This window comes from Ammospiza nelsoni, chromosome 7 (genome assembly GCF_027579445.1).
Source record: "Ammospiza nelsoni isolate bAmmNel1 chromosome 7, bAmmNel1.pri, whole genome shotgun sequence".
NCBI lineage: Eukaryota > Metazoa > Chordata > Aves > Passeriformes > Passerellidae > Ammospiza > Ammospiza nelsoni.
In genome coordinates this window covers 22,229,376-22,250,263 of record NC_080639.1, presented here as the reverse complement: position 1 = coordinate 22,250,263, position 20,888 = coordinate 22,229,376, and the positions used below count along the sequence as shown (strand labels likewise).

The 20,888-nt window shown below is 36.1% G+C and overlaps 1 long non-coding RNA gene across 1 annotated transcript in view; it reads right to left on the bottom strand.

Annotated features, from left to right (window-relative positions):
* Nucleotides 1–10,184: 10,184 nt before the first annotated feature.
* The window catches only part of LOC132075727 (uncharacterized), a 71,877-nt gene continuing 61,173 nt past the window's right edge, over nucleotides 10,185–20,888 (bottom strand). The window contains exon 4 of the long non-coding RNA XR_009418811.1: nucleotides 10,185–10,804. This is a non-coding gene — a long non-coding RNA (uncharacterized LOC132075727). The remainder of the gene's footprint in view (nucleotides 10,805–20,888) is intronic.

Here is a 20,888-nt window from a genome sequence, read left to right as displayed (position 1 = left end):
AAACACAGAATGCCTATGAGGTTAGGAGATATTGCAAAAGGAAACCAAAGGCAAATTGCCTAAAAGTGTTTGCAATATTAGGAGATATACCCATGTACTGGTAATCTGAACATTAAAAAGTTCATTTGCTTACTAAATCATAGGAAAAATATCAGTGTATACTCCTGAATGAAAATATTTCCAGTGGAAATGTAGGCGAGTTATTCTGCAATACTCCTTTACAGATTGATTTTACCCCTCAATCCAAGAACATGCTACTTGTACACCAAAAAATGTGGTTTGATGTTTAGGGTAGTATACCAGTTAACAGGTTACAAAATTAGATAAACTGTATTGCCCCTTTTGATATGTTTTGAAATATCTCTTCAAAATATTTGTCTGTAACTAGAAATAATTGTTAAAGCATGCTGAAAAACTTTGGGGTGTATTTTGCATGTGATTATATTTACTCCCAGTACATGGATCCAGCAAACTGTACATTTAACAAGTGGAAGAAATTTTGGACTGAGGAATTCATCAAAATAGTGCCCAGCATGATGTGTACAAAAATCACATAAACCCCACATAAACGGACTTCAAAATTGGATGGTCTAGGCAACATTCCAGAGTGTAATTGTAGTTCCATGAACCTGAAGTGGCCCTGAAGACATTCTTTGACCAGCAGTTAAATCTGTAACAATCCTTTGAGAAACTTTGATTTGGTGGAGTAGAAAAAGAGCAGCCTGACAGATAGCAAGCTGATATGACTGCAAAGCAAATTTGTCCATATGCTGAAGGACAACAAAAAGTAGCGATTTAAAAGGGAAAGGATATTTATTAGTGGAACTTGCATTTTCAATATCTGCCAGGGTTGAAGGGGTTTGATAGCTGATGTTCTTAGAGTAGGCATCATCAACCCAGCAGCTGCTTTAGAAGCTGTGATCGAGAATTGCAGTAGCACAAACTATATTGTTGGCTTGCCCCTGAAACACATGGAATTGTTACACTTCTTGTTTCTCCTATCTTTAAAAATAATATTGGCAGTAAGAAAAAAAATGGACAAAAAAAGAAAATTCCTCACTTAAATAAGCCTTGAAGAGCTTGCCTAAAGATTGGACTCTTTCAATAGGTAAGTCTTCTAGAACAATTTTTCTAGCAAAGTTCTCTGAAATAAAAATAAAAGCAACTCTGCAGGATGAGTGACCATCTGAAGTTGCCAAGGGATGAAGCAATCCATGACTGCTACAAGAAGTCATCACAGCTATACTCGTCTTGGCGGCACCATGCCCCAAGCAAAGGGATGCCTCTGTATTTATGGAATCCCCAACTGAGACCCGACCCAAACCATCAATAATTCTATAGCTTTGAAATAAATGAATGTTACTTTGAAAGCTTTCAGACAATCTCTTAATAGGGAGCCAACTCTGCTCTGAAATTATGTCCCCATTGCTTTTAACAGAGCCAATACCTGCTAAATATTTCATAGTCCAAACCTGTTTTAAGGGAGGAACAGAGCCAGGTACCTCTTTACCTTGTTTCTGAATTTCTCAGATATTGGTTCAAGTGTGAAATGAACTTCCTTAGAAAGGAAATCCCACTTCTTCACCTTTGAAATTTTGATATACAAGCATTGCAGTATATACAGCTGGTGACAAACTGTATTTAATACTACTACTCTAATTTCTAGCTATGATTTAGGCAACTAAAACTGCAAGAGGGATGCACCTCTGTTCTGGAAATTAACCCTCTTTTTGGGATAGGGATCTGGACTTAATTTTTGTAAAAGAATCATAGGTTAACTTTTTCATCCACATTAAATACATTGGCCATTTGTCAGGCAAATGAGACAGAGTAGCCAAGGTCTGCCATAGTCCTTCACCATAAGCAAGTGATATTTGACAAGTTTTTGGAGACCGTGCAAAGCTTGAGAGCTCCCCTTCTGTAGGGAACAGTATGGCAATGCCCAGAGCACCTGCAGACAGAGAAAGAGGACATTTCTTGCTGAAGATGGTGATTCAGTCACCTTTGCTACTTCATGTAATTGTAGTTAAACTCCTTATTCTCAGTGCTTTCAGCATGACTGTCAACCAGTCACTAACATAACCCGCACATTCTGTGTTACTCGTCCCTGGATTTTCAGTCCAGGAAAGGAAATCAGATTTCAAATGAAGTTTAAAGTATGATGTGGAAAAAATAGAGTCCCCAGCATGAGCCTTATGGTGCATAACAACAGAGCCCTTAATTCCTCACAGCTCTTAACCTTTTGATACCCTACTTTGAACTTCTGTAAAACTAGGATGCTGACCTGCTTCGTGGGTGGGTGATTATAGCACTGAATTAATATTTGTAAACTACTGTGATACATTTGAATGAAAAATTTAGAACTGTAAGGAATTATGATTATGATGAACCTCCAATTCTTTTTTAAGTTGTCCATCTGTCATTATAAACCAACTTGAAGTAGGCTATTATTCAAAAAAGCTTAAATATAGTTGAATACTAGTTATCAAGACAGACCACTATTTTAGCTTAGCAAGTAGTAAAATGGAAAGAAAGCTTCACTTGTATTTTCAGGACCTTTTCTATTTATACGGCTTTTATACCATGATAAATGGTACAGCTGTTCTGTAAGATACCCCCGGTATTGTTATAGAGAAGAACTTCAGATTTAACCTGACCTACTCAGAATGGATATCTACACTACAGTATGTCATGAGACCTTTGTGATACTTCTTTGATAATTTTTCGCAGACCTCCATTAGAAACATGGAAAAGCTACTTCAAGAGTGCACACTTACAGCTTACTGTTTACCTATACACTCATAAGATCAAAACCCCTGGTCTTACTGTTTTTGTTAACAAGGAGCACTAAAAGTCTTCCCACATACTGAGTTTTGGTTTCCATTTTACAATCTGAGATGACAGACGGCACAAAAATGATGAGAAAACTGTGGGGAGGCTTCCAGAAGATTGATTCTCTCATCAGCTGATTCTTTTCTAGTTAGTCTTTTATTGACTACAAAGGTATAGCCAATGCAGAAAAGGAAAACCAGACTGCCCTGTTTAATCCTGAGGGCATTGGCAAAAGGTGATCACTTTTTGAGAAAACAGAGGCCTACAAGGAAATCAGCACGCTGTATGAGCCGTTAAGCTGATTTAAACACACAGGGGATGCCTGGGGTTGAGCTCAAGATCTCTGAGGTGTGAGATGAGAGTGAAGCCATTGCACAGACTAATATTACTGAGCTTTAGTAGCAGGTGGCATAGTTGATCAGTCAGGAACCTGTCATTTGGAGAATAGACCAATAGATCTGAGAGGTATGAAAAATCCTCCCTTCCTCCCCCCTCTTCCTTACCACGAATAAAAATATCACAATTATGAAGTTTAGAAATTACCGTCTAAAACTTACCACAATTTATGAAGTTATAAGCGATAGGAAAAAAACAAAATATAGTTACAGAGCACACACCAGCCACACATATAAAACAATTTTTAAAGCAATTGTAACCATGACTGCAATAACACTATCTGCAATTCTGACACATAGGAGTCCATTAAAAACCATGATCAGATGGCAAAAAGGAAATATACAATGCTCCAGCACAGCAATATTTACTTTGCATTAAAATCTCTACTTTATCATGAGAAACACGTTCTGCAGCTTATACACTGTGTGCATGCTTATAGCAACTATAGGGAACTTGTAATGATTTCTGCTATGTGCTTCTCCAGCAAACAAGCCACCATTGAATGGTTAAAATTGAAAGCAAAAATTTCACTGTGCTTTCTGCCTACATCACATTTTTCAAAACTCAATTTTCCTGCCCTTTTCCCTATTTTATCTTAACTGTCCTCCAAAATTTCAGATAAAAACCTATCACTGCTATTTGGCAAGCAAAAAGGTACCTAGGCAGGGTAGGCAAAAAAAAAATTTTGTTCCCATTCCATAGACACAAATTTCAGGTGTCTTTTGCACAAAGAAACCTGTAGACACACTTCTGATAAACAAACTACTCATTCATGGATTAGTTGGTTTTAAAATTTCAGCATAAAAGCCTGTACAATGGTGTATCTTAACAAGCGGCTAATGTTAATAACCAAAATAATTGTGAATACTTTCTAGCTCATATTTCAAAGACCAGCATTTACGTATACTGGGAGATCTTGTATAATTTGTGACTACCTTCACATTTAAAAGCACAATGTAACAAATCAAATGGACAATAAATGCATTAAATTTAAGGTTAAATATTTTGAATACGTATTTATCTTTCTGGGGACATATAATTTAAAGTCTTTGAAATAGAACAAATGTGGATAACGTACATATCTCTGGCATACCAGGTAGAAATGCACAATAATTGCAGACTCATTTTTAACTTACTAAGTTGGCATGAGTGAAATAAAATTGCATGCAAGGCCTATTACCCCATGAAAGAAAGTTGACCTCTAGACAGGACTTAATAGTGTACATAAAGGCCTATCTCCTAAAACTGTCAATTTTTTTTTTTAAAGCGGTCAATGTTGTGGAATATTGTAATTCTACCTGATAAAGGTGTCCATACAGCAGATACCTCTAACCCACTGCTGACATGACATGGCTGCAAGACCAATAATTTTGTAAATGGTGAGATTTTTTTGTCCTTACTCTTGAATGTCAAGTTAGCCAATTCTACAATCAAACATGACAGCAAAGTCATTTACTGTATCTTTAGTTAGCTTAATAAATTAGGCACTGCTTTAAGACTAAAAATACACACATTTTGTTCCGAACTAAATTTTGATTGCTTGCATAAAGTGTATTAACCTAAAGTCTTCAAAAAGTCTACAGAAAGAATCAACCTTCAATCTTGTAAGTAAAGTACCAAGCACACTTCCAGGCTGGGAGAACACACTTAATTCAAATTACTATTAGCACAAAAATAAATAACATTAGCCTTGAGTCCACAACACCTTTGACTTGATAAAGAAATACCTTCACTCTTATGAAACTAGAGTAAAACATAGGAATTGAGAATGTAAGAACTACCAGAGAGAACACCCATGGTTTTGAGTCTATCTCCAAAGCTGTTGCCTTTTTGGGTCCTAGATTCAGCAGTAAAACATTTTTTAGAAGCTGCTTATAGAACCACTGATTTCTGAAAGGATGTTAGTGTGGAGCTCTTACTAGATACAGTTTTGCACATAATGTACCAGTGCATCATACTACTAAATGCTTCAGATAAACCGAAAACCAGAACACATGGCGCACAAGATGTCATCACCAGCTTGCTAAAAGAAGGATTCATATGAAACTACATGCCATCAATATGTTGCTTCCCAAAAATAGTAGTTTGTGGATACATAGTTAAGACCATGACTGAAGATTTTTCTTTTCGTACAGTTAAATCTGAATCAAGCAAACAGCAAAAATTTCGTTGACAAAGGGATGGGAGTGGCTGACTTGGTTTTTTTCATCTCACTTCTTCAAAATTAACTCAAATGACCATATGTTTGGACTCTCCATTACACTATGACTAGCTTGGTGCCAATGTAGCTTTTTAGATGCAGACAGAGAAACATTTTCTGAAAACAACATTAGAAACAGACTCTTCAAAAGGGATATAAAACTTAATTGTTTTCTAGCTATTATCTTCCTTACAAGACACAATCTTTTTTTTTATGCCGTCCAGGCTAAACCATGCCTAAAACCTTCCAAAAGAATGAAGGTTTCATGAAATGTGCAAAGTTGAGAGATAAACTGAAGTGTTTCAGAGGCATAACAAAAATACCTTGGCAAATTCCTGCATTATTCACACAAAGTGAATAGAGTGGGAAATTGTGATATGACAACCAATGCAACCTTCATTGCTATTCTCCTTAACTTTCCCCCAGCTGAAAGTTTTCTTCAAACTGATTTCCGTAGTTGGTACTAAGTTAGCATGTTTACAATGAGCCTCATATTGTGATCAACCACCTAGGTGAACTTTGCAAAGAAAAAGGACACTATTATTCCTAAGACTGTAGTGTGTAAGTGCTACTTCATGGACGAACAGGTTACTGATCCAGTCTGGTACACTGTGTGCTATGCACACATCTTCCTCTATGGAGCATGTCATTTGCATTCGTTACAGACAGTTACTGGAGAACTTGGGGTTTTGTCTCAGATCTTCACCACTAGATTCCCTTTCAGTCACTGACATGCAGCTCAGGATAGCATACCTCTTATTGACACTGTGGAATAAACAGTACATAAAGCACATAGATGACTTTAAAATTCACATTTCTGAAGTGGAAGATAGTCCTTCAGTATCAGACCAGAAGTAACCTATTCTCTTCCTTTGAGGTTTTCCTTAACCTCAATTTTCTTCTAACTCCTTCCACACAAAGAATTTACAGAAACTCTGTGTTTGGAGATTCTGCCATTAGAGATCACAGATTACTTGAGCATATACATATATATAATGGCAAACCTGTATCTGTACATACTCTGGTTATTAAAGTGAAGTTGGAGGGTTACTTCTATTTCCACTGCTGCATTTTGGGCTTCATACTCACCCATTCTCTGGCGCATAATGCCCTTTTTAGAAGATTAAGAAAAACCCTTCCTGATCATTGCTCATTCCTCAGAACAGAGGTGTTAGAACAAAATTCTCCACCCTCTAGCCTTGATCTTAGTGTATGTTTTATCCTACCCCTTCATGGCAATGACACCAACATTAAAAGAGAACAAAAAAAGGAGCAGTAGCAGCAAAAATGTTGAAGAACTTAATGATATAAAGATTGTTAAAAGTGACAAAACAGACCACCTTTCCTTCCCTCCAGGAAATATGACAATTATTTCAGCAGACTCAAGATGTTAACTTAATTTTATAACATTGAAGGCGATGTCAAAATAACATCTTCAACAATTATAACAATATAGACACACACACATATATAGACAAACTATTTATATTTTTGTAAAGCAAGATTTACCCCTAACTCAGTAAAATCCATGTAAACTTTGCTCCTCCTCCCAACACAAACGTTTAAAAACAGGTGAATGCCACATCTTTTTCTTGCCTTTATAAAAGAACAATACATCAATTTTGAGGCCTAAAATAACTTGTAATTTTTTTAATGCTTTTTTAATTCAGTGTTTGACTGGTCACTGATGACCCTTCCTTGCCACAGCTCAAGTTGCTGAGGCTGTGAAAGCACACAGGAGTAACCAACCAATGACATTATAGAACAATGAGGAGGTCAAAGTTGCATTGCATATTGCTGTCCTTCTTCCAGCAATGCACACCTCATCCAAACAGGAAAAATTAACCCTTTACTCATATTTCTTATTACTAAACTACAACAGCACTGAATGTCCTGCTAAGCCAGAGCAAGAAAAGTAGGGTAAAATTCTTGAGGGAAAGCAGTTATAATTAGGGTATTGCTTGCCCCCTCATTCTGCCTTTTGTGTCAAAAAAAAAAAAAGTTGCTAGTGAGGAGGACATGGAAGTGTCTTTTGTTATCTAAAGAAACGAACTATAGTTTTCATCTCACTAGGGGTTTTCACAGTAAATGGAGCTTTTCTTTCTTTCAGTCTTATTTTTAACAGTTCTCAGACTGACAAGCTGTTATAAGCATCAAGTTATCTTCTGTTGGAACTGCACTAAGGAAAAGGTCCTATCTTTATCCCTTAAGACAAAAAGAATTAATTTTAACATAAAAGCAAAAAGAGACACAAGTGTGGAAAAACATCAAATAGTGATTTTCAATATAGCCATAGCAAGAGCTTATAAAAATGCAATGCTTAAAATACTTTCATATTCAGACATGAGAATGCACATAGAGATATACATAAATTGTATATCATATATGCATATGTTTGTGTATATTTCATAGGTTCAAATAAAGTGATTGCTGTGCTTTTCTACTTAAATTCCAGGCATCTGATATTAGTTTCTTAAGTTAATGAGCCTTCACCTTATCTTGCTGCCCATATTGTATATGTTTTGCAAGCTGCCAGCTGTGCATCGGAGCTGCCTCAAAAATTTCATGTTTGCTTATAAGCAAAAAAAAAAAATTGAACAAGAACTTCTTAAGATCCCTGAAATTTACAAAGTAATGAAAGAAATACCCCTTATTTGTTCATACTTATTCTAGTCTCATTTTACTTTTTTAATAAAAGAAAAATGCTCAGAATTACCTATGCTTTCACTGGAAGGGGAAAAATAAATTTTAGTCTGACAGATTCACAGGTCTGATGGAAAGATGCCCTCCTCCATGATATAAGCAACAGTGATTCAAGTCATGTGGGTGCTGGCTGGCTGGTAGGGCACTAGAGCTGAGGAAGTAATTCCATCTGAGAGCTCCCCAGCTGAATGAAGAAGCCAACCAAGGACAGTGGGAGTCAGAAAAGGAGAAATGGAGAAACAGAAACACACCAGAGAAATGTCTTTTGTCAATTCTACTTAGACTAAGGTTGTTTCATATTTTTCTGAGTACTAATATCAGCATCATTTTCGTTTTTTCCCCCAGATACAACAGTGTTGAGAAGAACAACTATTTGCATAGATTTAAAATGACAGCACTCTTCCCACTGGTAATAGGATATACAAATTCAGAGGGTTTCCCACAAATCTAAATGGAAACTTCCAGCTCAATTCATGTTTGAGTCAACAGGAGCTCTTAATTTCCTCCAGATTTCTGTTTGAGACAGGAAATCCAGTAATCATTGCTACTTGTCAAAATTTTACTTGCCTAGTAATATACCTCATTTTTGTTAGAACGATAAAACATCACAAGTATTCCCTCCTTATAAATTCTTATGGCACAGAATGATAGTGGGTTTTATGCACAACCTATACTTTTTTAGTAATATTTTCATGTGAATTGTTTATTCAAATATGGAGAGGTTAAACAGAGAATTGAAAGAAATCAGCAAGCACTTGAGAAAGATATTAACAGTATGCTCAAATGCTCTAAGACTGAACAATAAACCTTGAGTCTCTTTCAAATTTAAAAAAAAGGCATAAAAACCCACCACAAACAAACCATATAGAGCAATCTCCTCTCTCCCCCTACCCAAAAAATCCCAAAAGTAAAAAAAAAAAATCAAACAGAACAAACCACACAAACACCTTAACAAAAACAAAGCTTGTTTATTATTTATAACAAATAAAATCATTCCTATGTCACTCACCCATTGGGAAAAATGCTACCACTGTTCCAACTGCAGAAAAGGCCATATGCAAGGTATTTTGTTTTAGTTGTATGGGATGGGGGAATCATCAGAAATAAAGGCAGAAGGATAATTAGGTAAAGAAAAAATGCACTTGCCCTTTGTGCCCTCACTTTATTTCCTACTCAGATATCTGTCATTGATTTCCAGTAAGAAGGAAACTGAGAACTCTGGTCCTTTGTTTTCATTGCTCTGGAGATGCTAGGGATCAGAAGACCCACCAGACTTTAGTTTGGATTAGGCCATAAGTGCAGAATTTAGTTTCTCATGGCTTTAGCTGTCATATGCTGAATGAGAAAGAGATAATGGAATACACTTGCTTTTGCATTAAGCCCTCCTTTGTGACTGCAATTAGTAAGCTGACTGTCCCTTATATATTACATCTCCTCAAGAAAAGCACAAAATATTTTTAATTATGCTGGTGCCCACTGGATAAACTACTCGGAATGAGACTGTGCCTGCTGAAGGATGAGACAGATGAGAAAGAGGCAGAAGCCTGTGTAGGTTGGTCCAGTGCCAAAGCTGGATGACATGGCTAAAAGAATAAAACAAAACCAAGGTTAACTTCACAGCAATTTTAGCAATATTAGAGAGCCTTCAAGCAGAGGTGCAGCAATGCCAAGTGGAGGTGATCGCATTTTAATTTTTTTCTTTAATCAAATATATCCAAATTCATCTTCCCTAAATAGCAAAACATATTAACAGCTAAATAGAAGATCATGTACAAAAGACAAAAGATCACATTCCTCAAAGTCTGAGAGGCTTTATGCATACTCGTGCCACATTCTTCAATCTTCAAAGGAGGTCATTCATATAAATTCAGTAAAGACAGTAATGTGTGAATCTGATGCTACCCTGACCCCTCTTCCACCTTCGAAAGCGACTCTAAAAGCTTAAACAGTAAAATCCAAGCAAAAAGGCACCTCCACTGCTGCCAAAGAGATAGATAGCCTATGCCTGAACTCAATTTACAAAACAGAGACATCACTGTATGTTAGCCACTTTAATAGATTCAAGTTTATTTTCAGAATATACATCTACCCCTTCAACAAACTGCAAAGCACAAACAGAATAAAAATGCTGACAGAGACAGCAACCTATAAGTAAAACAGGCAATGGAAAGAAAAAAATTAACAAATAATAATAATTACTTTATTTTCATAGCAAATGAGGAGTTTTACCTTCAGAACTTGCCACAGCAGGAACAAAAATAATGCTTGTAAATCTACTAATCCAGAAGGAAAAAATACATATATTATATATATTGCACCTGTTCATGCTCAATATACTGCAGAAACCTGTCAGGAGCTCTGATATAATCACCCTTGTGTCTAACTCCATTATATCAGATGAAACACTACAAGCATTCATGCAAGACCAACCCTACCCAAGAAATATCAAGAAAAACTTACAGCAGTGTAGGTGTCTGTAGGTCTGAAGCATTGCAAGAACACTAACAAGCTGCAAGCTACCAATGAATGTGGAAATGCAGTGAACAGGATTGCTCTCAGTTTATGAGCCTTTTTCATAGAGCTGCTCCCAGTGACTGGAAGTTGGAACATTGGCTCATCCAGCAGTGCTTGTGCTACACGGCAAGAGGCAGGGGGCCATGAAGGCTGAGGAAACTGAAACACACCAAAAACATAGTGACAAACCATCATCAGATGTAGTCACCTTTCCAGCAGATGAGCAAGAGTTGGGGAATAGTTCTAAGCCATAGACAATGCTAGAAGGGAGCAAAACAAATGCAAGGAAAATATTTTGGGCTGGTTGCCAACACAGTGGAAACAGTAGCAACAAATTGTTCTTGATACCATACAATCCACTCCCCCTACAAACTATTTCAGGAGTCTCAGGCTGTTGGTTTTCTGCCTGGAATTAAGTTTTCTTCTTTTAACTTGGAATTAATTGTAAATTAAATTCAAGGTAGAGAATATTTTCAAAGAAAATCTTTTTGATGCTTCTTTGTGCCATAAAAGAATCTGTTCAACATATTCTAATCTGTTTAATTTTGAAGATAGTTACTTAATATTCTTAGAGATCATTTCACAAAGACAAAAAAAGAATAACAAATATGGAATTTAGAAAGATCATTTTTATTCTCCCTACTGACAGAAATGAGCAAAAGGATAGAATGGTGAGTCACATTTCCTTCCATCCACTCAATAAATCAAGTGCAGAGATGAAAACACACAAAAAATATTAAGACTAAGCTTGAAAGAGTATTGATTAAAATATGTCCAGAAAATAGAGAGGAAGCAAGTGCTTTATATTATAATAAATGGATGCTACCACCAAACCTGGCTAGAAATATTGTATCAATGTTGTACATAAATAATAATAGAACAAGATAGAATAAAAATGCAATATTAGAAGAACAAAAATATCTACATAAGACTTCATGATTTTAATTCCTGTTATACTCTGTTTGCTAATGAAACTCAAGAAAGAATTAAATGAGTTTATATTTTCTCAAAGTCAGTTATCAGTTTGGAATTGGTACATCATTATTTTAAGTTTACTTCACACACACAAAAATTTAAAAGTACAATATCCCCAAGCAGCCTGCACATTCTTTGAGAAGGATTTAACCCCTACACGAAAGTCTAGTAAAAGCTTTCTCTCCCATTTTGGGCCACCAAGTCAGGATACATGGAAGAAATTAAATGTAAACTTGCTGCACAAATATAAATTTCTCCTACATAAATTATATTTATCTAGCACTTAGAAAAAGAATCTCTTTTTAATTCTTCTTACTTTCCCAAATTAGAATAAATTTCTTAGAAAAAACTAGGAGGAGGCAAAAATATATACCAGTCAGAGAAAATTCCAGTCTAACGTGCTGAAATCCTAGAAATCAAATTCAACAAATAAATTGTTCTAAGGCATAGGAGGTGAAATAGTTTATTCCACTGAATTCAGGATGACAGAAAAAAATCATGAGAGTAGACAAGATGAGTAGAATAATTTTTCTGTTGGAACACAGCACAAAAGGACTCTTCAAAAAACTTTTTTGACATCATAAGTTTCTTCTTGGAAGTACTGATTTTGCTTGGAAATGTATCCTTTTTTCTCGATTATTCAAACTTCTCTAAATTGAGCCTTAGTGTACTAATATACTGGGGGGTGAGATGGGAAGAAAAAATTTTGATGTTTTTCATCAGCAACAAAACAAGAAATGCCACTAGATCTCCTGTATGTAGCGAGCCATTTCCTGCTTCTTTCATTTGCCAAGCTGTTTTCCAGACTTACGAGCATCCAACTCCTTGAAACCCAATACCTCAACTAGGCAGGATACACTTTCTGTGGCATTCAAATGGCAATGTGTATTCAGAGAAGAATAAAACCATCCCTATCTTATAAGGTTCCCTCATGGTCCTACAGGCAGGTTTGGTTTGTTTAGAACAAGTCCTTTGTTGCACAGCATCATGGAAGTTTAGAAGGTGGAGAAAAGCAGTCCCTTTTGTTCTCAGACTCTACCGAGGTGCAGAGTTTTAGGGAAAATTTAAGAACCTCCAAAATTAGATTTTACTATTTCTCTAAGAACATACACTACACAATTTAGCTGCCTCATGTAAAATGCTGTTGGGGATAACTCTTACTTAAATTACTGCAAATTAGGTACATTTTAACCCCAAGGTTGTGATGTACAAAGGCAACAGCATCACACTGCATTCAAGATTCTAAAAATGCAGTAAATTTTCTTCTAAAATGAAGAAAAAAATCTGACAACTAATAGAATGCTTTTTTTCAATTTTAACTAACAGGAAAGCCAGCTAAATGCAGCTCAGATGCAGTACTTGCAATGGAATTCTATAAAAGTGGAAAAATTATTCATGTCTCAAAAAATGGAAAAGCTCATTTCCATCTCTATTACTCATCATGCAGTTAATATAGTACTCCATCAAGGATTAGCAAAATGACTGGATACCAAAATCGGGTATTTACAGAAATCCTAAATTTTTAAAATAGAGATTTAGCAGACATAAACAAGAACAAATATTTTCTGCAAGTCAACAATGCAAAAGCTTCATTTGGTTTGACTGAATTTCCTCCCAATACCTGCAGACTGGTTCATTCATACCCAGGTATTCTATAAACAGGGAATTACTAATTTCTAGGACTGCATAACTCAAAATGTATTTCATAAGTTGTGTTACAAATATAATTGAGTGTTTTGTTGCACATTATTCAAAATAATTATCTTGGATTTCACTAGCATTTCAATACTCTTTCACTGATTATTCAAAGGGGAAATTATTGCTTACAGGAGTTGCTTAATACTTCCAAAAAGGAAAGGAGAAAAAAGGGAAAATTTTTATTTTCCATGAAAATTTCTCATTTTTCTCATATCCTAATATTTCTAGTAATGGATCACGTCAGCAGTCCAGTATTCTGCAGTGAGAGAGCAAGCATCATTTTCTGCTCTTGACAAGCTCCCCCCTAAATGTGCCTCTTAGATGTAATGCCCTATGTCACTGCCTAGCTCTGTGCAGCTTCTGTTTCCATGGCTGCTTTTAAAGGTTTTAAAGGCTCCTTTTCACCTGGAAATGTAAATTTGGAAACTATCAGGAGGATTGCCTAGTAAGTATTTTTAATCAAAAACTAAATTTTAGGGGATATATTTATAGCGAGCTTGCCTTAATACAACTCAAAAAATTGCAAACACATCAGTTTTGCACATATAAAACCTACATTTGTGCAAATAGGACAGTTTGCAAATGTTCATTGACCAATCATCTGGTTTAGGTGTACAAATTCAGATTTGCCATGAGTGCAATGCCTGAGTTGGCAAATTTCCAGCCAGATGTACAGAAACATCAGTAGTTCTATAGTCAGACTGTTGAGTAAAAGCAAAAAAATTTCAAAACCACTCTAACATTAAAGAACAAAAAATATTTCACCAAAAATATTACATAAGGTTCAACTGGACGTACCAGTTCAACAGTGGCCTATTGTGAATCCATATCTTCCATAACTTTCAGAAATTAGCATCCCAAGCAGGATTTGAACCAAACACATTCAAGAGCAAAAATAAATAATTCTGCACAATACTGCCTATCATGTTGGCTTAACAACACCTTTGAACTCTAACACATTTAATGGATAATTGCTTTGTAGTGCAAAGCATAACAAAATTTTACAGACTATGCTATGAAACCAGCCCTGAAATCCTTTAGCCTCTGGAATACCAAAGCTGGAGAAAACCTGAATTGGTTTCTGGCAGAGCTGAAATAAAGAGGACTTATGATCCACAAATAGTATTTTGTGACTGGCTTTCTAGATAGCTTTTAGAGGGCTGGTAAAACATGTGAGGCCCTGTATGGCTTATGACAAAGTTACATCTTAAGAATGCCAAGTTTAAGCAACCACAAAAGTTATACCTGTGTATACAGAGTCCAGAGGCAGGCTCTTCACAAGCCAGCTTCCACAGTTCTTTTAAGGACCTGCTCTCCAACCTGAGCTCCTCTTAACACCTAAATCAAACTGACAGGGCTAGATCACTACCATGACACTTGTCTTTTAGTAGTCATTTGTGCATCACACACATACCCAGCACTCACAGGCTAATGCATGAACAGACACACAAAAAAATAACGTAAAAGGAAAAAAAAAGGTTGACAAAATATGAAAACAAACAACATAGCAAAATAGCAAGGTCCAGTCTTATGTAAGATTTCTTTAAGTCTCTAAAGATTCTTTGAACCCACACCAGTCTTCTGACCCTAGTGTCCACAGTGATGCTGCTGGAGTAGTAGCAGCAGTTTGAGTTAGACATGAGTGATGCAGCATCTATCAGAGGCATCGGTTTCTGCAGCACAGAAAGCTGATGGAACTTTTCATGCACTCACTGCGCATCAACTGTTCAAATACCCTCAGAGGATGTGCTCCTAAGTCTCATGGCATTTGGCCAAAATCAGCAGGGTTCTAAATCAGCAGCAATAAGAGAGAATAAACTTTTCTCCAACATGGGCACTGATGTCAAAAAGCAGCCAGTCCTCTAGGATAAAACAGATAATTTCAGTGTCATATGTCTCACCTAATTCTGATCTTTCAAGCACTGGCTAAAGTTATGGGGCAATATCTGTGGAAATCTAACCTTTCAAGGACACATGCATAGGGAAACAGATGGCTTGCAACAGACTGTTTAATCCCAAATCAAATAACAGAATCAGCATTTCAGAATGACTGCTTATACAGACACTTCTGCTAGAGATTGTGGCCTACAGACAGGCAGCTTATGCAACAAGATGCCCAGAGAAGCTTATGTGTATATTAATAAAACATAGAAATTCAATATTTTAAAAAAATATTTTTCATAAATGTGCTACAGTTATAAACAAATCATCTGATCCCTTCTAGGACAAATACCTTCATTTTATACAACTTTTATTAGTATAAATAATACTTAAAAGTACGTAAGCTATAAGCCTTTTACTTATACATACCCCTTCCATAAAAAGCCATTATGCCTCAAAACTAGTCTTTTTTATCATGTTATGAAGCCAATAAAAAAATCAGTTGATAGAAAGTGATCAAAGAACAAAGTGAAAAAATGGGTTTGCTCAACATTTAAGAGAATTTCATGTCACAACATGGCACACTAAGAAGTGTGAGCATAAGAATAGCTCAAGCAGCAATATACTCGAGAAAAACAACAGCTTCATTATCACGTGAAACTCCATCTCTTACATTACTGAATGCAGTCTGAGAATTACACCAGAGAATTAGCTGCTTGCTCACATGAATATCACGAGGAGAAAAGTGTTCTTTTAACATCCATATGTTTGATATTAATATTGAAATGTTTAGAAATAGTTTCTTTATTTGACTACTAAAAAAAATGATGAAATTGTCAAAGACCCCTGGGTCTGCATAACCGGCCTGCTGCATAATAGCTCACCAGAAGCCAACTCACCCTGGGAGGTGTAAGCCCCTCACCAGCAGCAGGGTCTGTACCTGCCTTTACTCAATACACCTTCAGCTCTAAATATTCACCATGATGAGAAGCATCTCATGTGTTAAATATTACCATTTAATATGTGCATTACCACAACTCATATCTTCAACGTGACACCAGCCTGTTGCCTAGCAGAAATTTCAGGAAGCTCAGAATCATTATAAAAACTGGCAAATAGAACATACAACTATGTTATGCTGCTGTTTAATTTCAACTTGCTTGTTGTTGAGCACAATAAAGGAATGGATCTTATCCCCTAAAACCCTATACCTTCAGTTTAAGGGGCAGGAAACTGCTTTGTTTATCTAGAGATCAAATCCATAACTTACTGCATTAGAATTCAATCAAGGCACAAAGTAGAGGGGTGTGTGATACATGCTTGGCAAGACCTTTTTAGTCAGCTGGAAGACATAATCTAAATATCTTTAAAATAGCTTAGTGCGTAAGGAATCCACTGTCTGGCAGCCACCAAGTGACAGAATTCCCATCCTTCTTAAGAAGCACTGAACCAGTGTGTCCAGCTGCAGTGATTCCATAATGCCAACAAAATATTGTAGCATATCATGTATTAAACAGATGTCCATTCTTAATTTTTGGAGATTGTCTCATTAGTAGCAAGAAGAAGGTCTAATTCCTGAATTGTGGAAACATTTTATCGATCTAAACCTCCCCTTTTAAGGGTCACATTTTCTTCTCCCAGTTCCTTCCTGAAAACTATTGCATGGTCTTACTGAGTCATCTCAAAAGCAGGAACACATCTGCAGAGAACAAGTCATATATAAATAATGTAGATCAATAGTTTTCAACATGTGGTCTGCAGACTCTTTGGGTTCACACGACCTTGCTGTGAAAAGGAAGCCTACTGCAGTAAGTTAACTTTTGCTGCACAGAGATACATGCCTCTGCTGAAAAGTACTTGGGGATCAACAAATCAAAAAGGTTATAAGGCAATGATGTAAGTAATCCGTTAGCAGTTTTAATGCTTTGTAGATTTTAAATGCCATTTCCGTTTACTATTTAAACAAAATGTAGTGATTTAGGGCCTGGCTAATTTCTACAGAGATATTGAAAAATCAGAGTGGGATTGTACCAAACTCCCAATGGAGGAAATATCAATTGATTTATATCAATAATGTTTTGATGAAGTAAAACCCTAAAATTTTGTACCAGTTTGAGTTTTGCACAGCTCTTTGCATAGCTTAGCTCCCTTGGTATGTTGGTTTCTCATTCTTGTTTACTGACAAAAAAAAGAAGCAGAGTGAAAAAAAATAGTTTATCATAGCTACAAGTACAATATTATCTTTGAACAAATCAGTAGAATTCATCTCTAACAAAAAGCATACAGAATCAATGAGGCTGTTAAATATAGACAACACTGAAAAATAAGCAGGCTATATTTATTTGAAAAGCTTATGAGTCGTTCCCCCCCCCCCCCCCCCCCCCACATCCCTGCCTCTGCCTACTACTATTGAAGAGATGTCCTTATCTCAAGTACTTTTCATATATCAGAGAAGTGGTAAATTTCACAAAGCCTGCACTAATGTTTTGCATTTCCATTCCAAGTGAAATGCACTTCAGTAAGTAAACATGAGTATTCAAATAAAACTGTTGCTGGAGACAATGAAAAAAAATAAAACAAACAAAAAACCATGCCATTTCAAAATAGATTGATAAGTAAATTATTCTAAAAGCATTGGATAATGCTGTGGAACACTGAAGAGCCAAGGTATGCAATGCTGAGAACAGGGTTAGTCCCATTTTAGTGCTGATTTGGGTTTTGCTTTTGTGGGTTCCCTGCCCCACCACAACCTCATGGCGCCTGACAAACGTAAAACAGGATATTTGTATTTTAGTATTTTGTAATTCTGTAGATAATTAAGTGAATCAGTGGAGAATAACCACATCCCTCTTACAGTCTGAGAGCACCCTAAACTGCATGCACATATTCCTTTTCAAATGTTCCACACAGCTGAGGGATGGGGGTGGTGGGGGGTGACTTGCTTAAAAAATGTTTTGCCTTATTTTGCAAGCCCTGAAATTCATGGTGTGTTGGATTTGAGCACCTCAGGATTTCTATTCTCAGAACTTATTAGAAATTCATAGACAAAGTAACTTCTTTTACTGGAATACAGCACAGGAGGTCACCAAGAACCACAGCCTCTGTATTCTAGTCACTAATTTAAAAATATATCTTGACTTTGCAAATGATGTATGCACATGCCTAACTTCACATGCTGCCAGAGAGTCTCACTAGATTCAGCAGGGCCATCTACAGCAAGTTAAAGCTAGCAAGATTTTAAGGCTTGGTGCTGTAAAGACCTTCATATTCTCTAACATGATGCAAATGAAAAAAACAAAACAAAAACCTCACAAAATTACTGCTAATTCATTCATTAGAGTATTAATTTCACTCCTAACCTATATCTACCCTTTCTCCACCAGGACTTATCTGCTGTCAAAAAACTTAGACAATGAGTATTTTAAAATGAAATTATTTTAAAATCTCTGCATAGTCTTTCCATAGAGTGGGGGAAAAGCTTCTGATGGCCATGTCTTACCAGAGACCAAGAACAGTCATTCAGCTATTGCACCCTGTTTTCTGCTACAAGCACTTTACATACTGGATTTCACTTCTGATCTATCCCTCTGAATGGGACTCTTGTTACTGACCTTTTCACTGTAAAGCTCCTGATGAATTATATGTGGTCAGTAGGGAGGAAAGAACAGCCTTTAGAGTAAGATTAATTTTAAACATATTTGGAAAAAAAAAAAGTGTACCGAAGGAGATGACAAATGCAGTTTTCTGAGCACCAGCCCATGCTGTTCCCTCATGTAGTCATGTCCTGCATGCTGCCTCAGCTACTGCTTCTGAGACCCCACCATATTCAGCCCATGGCAAAACAAGGCACTGCAGTTGTCTCTATTTGTACCTCAGAAAGGCCTTAGACTGTAAAATTACTGGTTGATCAAAGATGATAAAAAAAGATGTAATGTGTGTCCTAGGGTAGAGGGAAGTCAGGCAGAACATCATCTTAAAATCCAGTGGTCAGAAACCCTGAATCAAGGCAGAGGTCAGTCTTTCAGAAATTCTGAATTTTTTTCATTTTTTCTCTCAAGTTTTTTATTTCACCTGTCTTCCTGATTGCACGTTTGAGCCTGTTTTTCATCCTTACACTTATTTCTTCCAGACAATCTATATTTTAAGAGACTATTGTAAGTATAATCACTCATATGTTTACCAACAAAACCTTCTAAATACACCAGCCAGTCATCTACACTGTGGTCTGTCAGATTCAGATTCTCAAAAATCACTTAAATCAGATTTTTCTATTTCTTTTCACTCTTTCATCAAACGATACTTGTATGGGCTCTGCAGATCATATGCATTAAGCTGAGCTATATGCAAGAAACTAGAAAAAGACAGGTAATTTGTCTAATGTTACTCTTTCTGCTAAAGTAGGAGTACAATTGAGAAAAGTCCAGCAATCTACAACTGCTGGGAATGCCCTTTTTCTATAAAAAAACTTGCAAATATTTGCAAATAACAAAATGCTAACAGCTACTCTTGTTTCACCAAATCAGTGAGACTCTCAGCAATGTATATTGATTATAAATGCAAGTAACTTGTCCCCTTGTTTCTTAGGTCTGAGAAGCCAGGGGAAATGACTTAAAGAACACATAAAACAAAAAACTGTGGACTGAAAAAATTAATACTCACTAGGAAACCTCATGAGGATTTCTCATCCAAAGCATACTTGTGTAATATTTAATTTTTTTTTAAAAATACACTTTCCATAAAAGTCCTTTTCAAATCTTAACTTACATATATCTGAGCTTCAGTTCTATGAAAAGTTGTTAAAAAAATTCTCTATGGCCATACTTCTTCTGCCTGCAGCATAGTTTCTATAATTCAGCCTATTCCACATTTTTTCAACAAATTTACTTTCAGCATTGACAAATCCAACTGCGTACTATTCTCAACTGCCTGAAATTATGAGTATCATTGACTTTCAACTTTCTCAGAAAACATCATCTTCCTCAACTCCTGACATAGTAACATTTTCCTGGTTTTAAAACAGCAATTAAAATTTAATTAAAGGAATTTTTTTAGTCTCTCTTTCCTTTTAAATAGCAATGTATTTTGGGGGACAGAAATATAATAGGAATAACACAGGAATGCTTGGCATTCAGGTTGCTTATTTTTCTTAAATTGTTTATTTAATGCTTCTCCCTCACCCCCTGGGTATTGTTCTTGCCAAGACATATACATTTCTATTCATTCTATTTTCCAGTGGAACTTGTACAAAGCTAACACATACAGTATGCCCTAAGAGCCACTTCTAAGCTGCAGGCAGAATAAAACATATCCAAAAAGTAAATGTACCTTCGCAGAAAATTGTTGAGTATATTTAACTTACAACAATAAACAATAAATAATAAAGTCTTTCTGAAAGCTAGAGAAGCACATGTGTCCTCTTCATTGATTTTATCACTTCATCACACACAACAAATCTGTGTCAACATGAGTGGCAAGTCTCTGAGGTAAAAGATGCACAAGTCAAGGCCATAAAAGCAGACCACATGCTTAGGAATTTGTCTATTGTAACCATAATGAGGTGGCCTGCTGTCTCTAAGGAGACAATTCATGATACAGCACATACCCAGAGAGAAGTGAAAGACTATTTTATGAATCCAATACAGTCAGCTGTAAGTCAATGAAGATTCAGTTCCTTAAAGAGACAGAGGAA